This window comes from Neophocaena asiaeorientalis, unplaced genomic scaffold (assembly GCF_003031525.2).
Source record: "Neophocaena asiaeorientalis asiaeorientalis breed wild unplaced genomic scaffold, Neophocaena_asiaeorientalis_V1.1 scaffold950, whole genome shotgun sequence".
Taxonomy (NCBI): Eukaryota; Metazoa; Chordata; class Mammalia; order Artiodactyla; family Phocoenidae; genus Neophocaena; species Neophocaena asiaeorientalis.
Window position 1 is genome coordinate 136,745 of NW_020172692.1, and position 6,000 is coordinate 142,744.

A 6,000-nucleotide genomic window follows, 5' to 3' on the forward strand; every position below is an offset into this window, starting at 1 on the left:
CTTTTTGTGTGTGTGGTGAGAACATTTAAGATCTACTCTCTAAGCAACTTTTAAGGACAGTTGACCCTTGAGCAACACGGGTTTGAATTGCAGGGGTCCACTTATAGGTCTTTTTTTCCCCACTAAGTACGTAGTACTGTACTACAGGATCTGTGATTGGTTGAATCCGTGGGTTCAGAGCACACATATGGAGGAACCACGGACACGTAGGGCTGACTGTAAAGTCAGATGTGGATTTTCAACTGCGCAGAAGGTCGGTGCCCCTAATCCCCGAGTTGTTCAAGGGTTAGCTGTATACAATACAGTGTTGTTAACTATGGTCACCATGCTGAACACACATTTGATCGTATACTTTTTGTATGTGGCTCCACTCCGAAGACCTCAACCTGTGACACATTCGTTTCTGACTACATCCATCTCTTCCTTTCTCCCCTCCTGAACCTGCTCTTGGTACCCTCAGGACTTGGTGGTCTTCATGCCTTTCCTTTTTGACTCAGTGTGGAAGTTGCTCCCCATTTTCAATTGCCCCCCCACCATGGGTTAAGCACTCAAAAAGTTGATGAAATAGACTCTACTAAACTTATAACACATCTTCTCAGATGAGATTCTTCTCTCTAAACTTCTTTACTGCATTTGTTTTAATTTTGAGGTAGAGGGAGGTGGGAAAATATGGAAGGAGCCAGGAAGACATGACGGTGTGCTTGAGAGAAAGGAATATATCAGTGAACAAGCATCTTGTTAGCATTTGTGATGTAGCGGCAAGTCCTGGAGAAGTTTTGACTTGCATCTGGAGACCTGGAGCGTCCCTACAGAAGCTGGACACCGACTACTTGGCACTCATTTTGAAGAGGGGCTCCTGTGTTAGGTACAAGGTTGGATTAAAGTGTCCCCTGAAGTCTAGCTCAGTGTACCATTGGGAGTGTTGTGTTCTAATAGGCAAGAATAAGAAATGGAGGAAAAGTGCCAAGAGCAATAGTGATGGGAAAAGAGTTTCATGTCCCCACAGGTCCTTTGGCTGCTACGTTGACTGTTTCCCCATTAGTCAATGAGCTGCTACAGCACAGAAAGTGAGTCTTTCTTTAAATCTTTTTTCTTAAAATTGAGATATAATTGACATTTGACATTCTATTCGTTTCAAGGATACACTATGATGATTCAATATTTGTATGTATTGCAAAATGATCACCACAGCAAGTGTGAGTCTTCTGTTTGTATTTCCAGTGCCCAGAACAGAGGCTTGTACCCAGGATGTGTTCAATTGATGTGTAATGGATAAAAATAAATTGAATTGAAGATTGAACTGAACTCAAAAGCTAAGGTTCCTTCTAGCCTGAAAGCGTGGATTACTCTGCTTTCAACCATGACAGGTGTGGCTAAGTCTCCTGGAGGGAAAACCCTGTGCTCCTTTTGTTTTTAACCACCTCTTTGTGGTTGGATAGTATAGGTTTTCAGTCAAGTCCTGGGAGGTTGTCAGTTTCCTGTTGTACTTACCAGGATGTTACAGGATTTCAAATAAGCTCCAAACAGTATGTTTCCAGGAGTTGAGATATAGCCACACTTTCTATACATACCATGGTCTGAAAGCATGTTACTCTTTAGAATAAGCATTCTTCTTTTTGATGCACAGGATTTCTTCACGGAGTGGCTGTTAGGCATTGGGAAGGGGCATTTCACACCTCAGCTTGCCTTAGCAGGACTCTAGTTACAAGGTGGAATTCCTCAAGAGGTTAGCCTTTGCACTATCAGCTACTTTGCATGTGGTTTAAGACCGGACCACAGAACTCACTGTTCTTCTGCTTAGGGAGAAAGAGGTTGAAAGCCCTCGAAACTGGGTTTTGCATTCCAGTTTGCTAATTAAACATAGATGTTAATTCCTTAAATGCTTGTAATTAGTAATTCTTGTGATTTGTATTGGTTTTTGTCAGGCAGTCTGGGGAGCTGGAAGCAACTGGGGCATTGCTGGCTTTGGTGAAGTTTATTTCTTTTTATGAAATTCTTCATCTTGGAAATGGGGTTTTCACATATTGCTTTCCCAGGCATCATTACTGATTTTCTGGGTTTTATTTCAGGAATGGGACTGGTTTGGGGTGCCAGGGAAGCATGTTGTGGTGCTCTGTATTAAAGTTGTAACATCCAAGAAAATTTTCTGATTGTATGTGGTGTCTAGGATGTGGTACCTTATTGGAAATGTTCCATATTTTGACAGTATGATGGGTTTATTATCCTTGATTTATATTCCAAATGATCTTATTTTCTTCTGATTAATATTTTGTGCAGTTTTTGAGATTCTATTTTGCTTTCTAGTGTCATTTCCGTGCATTTCATTGGCATTTGCTATCATTCACCATCTTTGAGCATTAAAAACATAGCAAATACATTCTTTGTAGCCTAGAATCTCTCTTCATTTCAAAATTCACATTGAACATGAGCTGAACCAATTGCCGTAGCCTTGGTAGCAGCAGTTAGTTTACAACTGCTTAATGCTTGGAATAATACATCTTGCTAGCAGGTTTTCTTAAAACTCCTATCCTTCCAAATGACTCTTTTCCCCGCATCTTTAAAAAAATATTCTTACTCTTGTGGTTCCATTCTCTTGGAATGTTATTCAATTCCATCTTCTACTTGATCTTCAAGGCTACCCCCTCTAAGAAGACTCTCCAAACTTCCCTCCCTCCATATTTGAAATGGATGGCTTGGTCACTACATATTGGTACACTGGGGCTTCCTCAAGGCCTCTCTTACCCTCCTTGCCAAGGCGCCAGTGAACTCTTGGCTACTGTTGCCATTAGGTTGGCAGGTACTTGAGAAAAGCAAGTATGCAGATTGGATCTGATCCCTACAGTGACTTGCATAGTGCCTGACGCATGCATGTTTGTTGCATGAACAACCTTCCTTATTATATTGAGCTGATCCTTTTGGAGAGCACTGGTTGAATCAAATGGAGTGTGTGAAACCGGATCTGACCATAAGTTGACAGAGCTGAAGGGTTAGAGTTGGAAGACTTAATTTAAGCCCCAGACCTGCTACTGATTAGTACTGTGACCTTCAGTTACTTCACTTTTCGGAGCCAGTTTCCTCATTTTATCTATTGTACATATTAATAATACTTGATGTAGATAATTTGAAAAGTTGCTGTGAGGATTAAAAGAGCGAGTATATGTATAAACCTTTTAGAAACTGCAAGTGTATACACATGTAGTAAATTTCCATTTTGAGAGCCTGATATTTCTCGATCTGTAAAAGAGAGATGATAATACCTACCTTCCTTATTGGGTTATGGTGAAGATTAAGTAAGGTAGCATAAGATGACATACGTGGAAGTGCTTAGCAAATAGTAGGTGTTTAATCACTGTTGCCTGGATGTAAATTCTCTTCTGTGGACTGTCCTGATGTGGGGCTTTCCCAGGTCCTGAAGAATATGTGTGGAAGTCAGGCTGCTTGTGTCTTGGATTGGACACAGCTTTTTTCTTTTTTTTTTTTTCAGCCTTGCTAGCTCCAACTTCTTACTTGAAATTGATGCATTTTACAAAATGCAAAGTAATTAAATTTCCTAGTACATGTTTCCAGGTCTTTGAATGGCAGCCAGTAAGAAAGGCTAAATATTATTCTTTTAGAATTCATGTCCTCGATGTGGAGGAAATATCATATTTACTTGCACATATTCCCACCTCGGATTTTGAGTAGAAAACGAAGAAAAATGTTTTCCCCTCTGAATCTCCCTCTTGAAGATGTTATTTGTATTGAAACAGCTATGGCAGCTGCCAGCACAGGAGCGTGATTTTCCTTTGCCAAGGTAAACCAAAGGTTAAAATCACAGAGTGAAGTAATCGGGCCCCTGCTGTTGGGCTGGAACGTGAGCTGATTCCTTGCAGTCACTCAATGTTCTGCCCCCTCAAGCTGTCTCTCACCTCCCTCCCACCATAAAGGAGTAGGTGTTCCTTCAGGACGATTCACCACCTCCCTCCTTCTATCCCTGTGTTTTCCACCTACACTTACTTCCAAAAACCTCTCCACCCTATGGTTGATGTTTCTTTCCAGGGACCAAAGGCAATCAAGCCTGAAAACTAAAATTCAGTGGATAAACAAGGTCCTACTATATAGCACAGGGAATTGTATTCCATATCCTATGATAAACCGTAATGGAAAAGAATATGAAAAAGAATGTGTATATATGTATAACTGAATCACTCTGCTGTACAGCAGAGAGTAACACAACATTGTAAATCAACTATACTGCAATTAAAAAAAAAACTAAAATTCACAAGAAAAGGCAATCCTAAATGTAACCCCACTCCATGCCCATTACCTGAAAATAAGCTGTTATTCTGTCTCCAGAATACCACTAGAAGAACTATTGAAAGAGAAAGGAAGGTCAGGAGATCCAGATTCCAATGAGCATAGCACCTGATGCCTGTAGAACTCTGGATGGGTCTCAGTTCTTTAGTAAACGGGGACTGGTATCTCAAAGGTTAATAAAGTTTGCCTAAGGTGACTGTGGTTTAGGCCTTCCATTCTCACATAAATTACCCATCCTCCAGTCCCCTTTGTCCCTTGCCATTTTCACCACAAAGGAGCTAGGGGTGCTCAGAGGGATTACCTAAGCAAGCCCATATTTATCACAGGACGGGATTATAGACCTGCATTTTGGAAAAGAGGTATTTCAGGATTTTCTCAGTATTGAAGCCCTTCATTGTGGGACTGTGGTGGTTTTTAAATCCCCTGCATTGAAATGATCAACCAGTAAAACTTTCAGTTACAGCATGTTTTCCAAAGAAGCTGAGATTTTTCTTTTAATGACTCTCTCTTTGCATTTTTCACTTCACATCCTTTTGGAGACCCTGAGGCAGTATTTTTTTTTTTAAGAATCTGAAAAAGAATTTACCGATATCTCTCTGTAAGTGAATCAAGTGGATATACAGCAGAAAGAAACACAGCATTGAAAATCAGCTCTACCCCATTATAAAAATATAGATAAAATACAAAAAAAAAAAAAAAGAGTGAGAGAGAGAGAAATTCTTACAAAATTCATTCAGGGGTGGTGACGCAACTTGGAGTCACATCATCTGCGCCCCACAGCTGTTCTGGGTCCTACGGCTGGACACTCGTGGGGCTGAGCGGCTTGGTGAGGATGTGCCTGCAAATGCAGCCCCATTGGAGTTAATACTGTCTGGTCCCCATTCCATGGGTCCCAAATCTCCAGGTGCAGGGGACCCTTCCTACAGCTAAAACATACCTGGGACACCCAGAGGATGGTGGACCATCTGGTCGGGAAGAGTTTGGAAAAGTCACCTCATCTCTACAACTCCTGGTTGTCAGGCTCCCCCCTCCAGCTGAGGCAGTATTTTTGTGGGCTAACAGAAAACAGAGAGTTGATGTAAAACCAAGTGTTCCCTCACTCCTGATTCCTGCTTTGCCCCCGCCCCCCCACAAAGTTTTATGTTCTTGAAAGTGTGCTGAATTTTAAAATAAAACATCCACTTCTCATCTCAGCCTTGGACACTTTAGCCTTAGGTGTGTTTTTCTACAGATATATTACATCCCCATTTCTATCAGCTAAAGAAAATGAATTCATTCAAGATCTCCTCTGCCATCCATCAAGGGCCTCCACTAGAAACTTTCCAGAAAGATCTGTGCTAATTGCAAGCTAACCAGTTACCTAGCCCATAACAAAATGCTCAGACATCTTGGGTGCTGCTTACAGATGGAGGGAGAGAGAGGAAGCAGCTGGCTGGGTTCCTTACTTTTTTCACATGCTAGCCTGCTAACCTATGCAGATGGGGGACTTTGGGACTGCTCATTACCTCTCAAACAGGGCTGGGCATGTAGACACTGGGGCTCCATCTCCAGAGAGCTGAACTCTAACTCAGGGTCCTTGAACCCTTTAAATCCTGAACTTGAGCCTTGAACTGAAGGAAGCATTAAATATAAGCTCCATGTTTAAAATCAATTGAACTTCCTCCCCACTCTCTACTCCTCCCAGGGACAATGTTAGCACCTTGG

General features: G+C 41.6%; 1 protein-coding gene across 1 annotated transcript in view; it reads left to right on the forward strand.

Moving 5' to 3' along the window:
* Positions 1-6,000, forward strand: part of HS6ST2 (heparan sulfate 6-O-sulfotransferase 2) — a 281,618-nt gene that overhangs the window by 52,525 nt on the left and 223,093 nt on the right. The gene's annotated exons all lie outside the window — the stretch shown is intronic.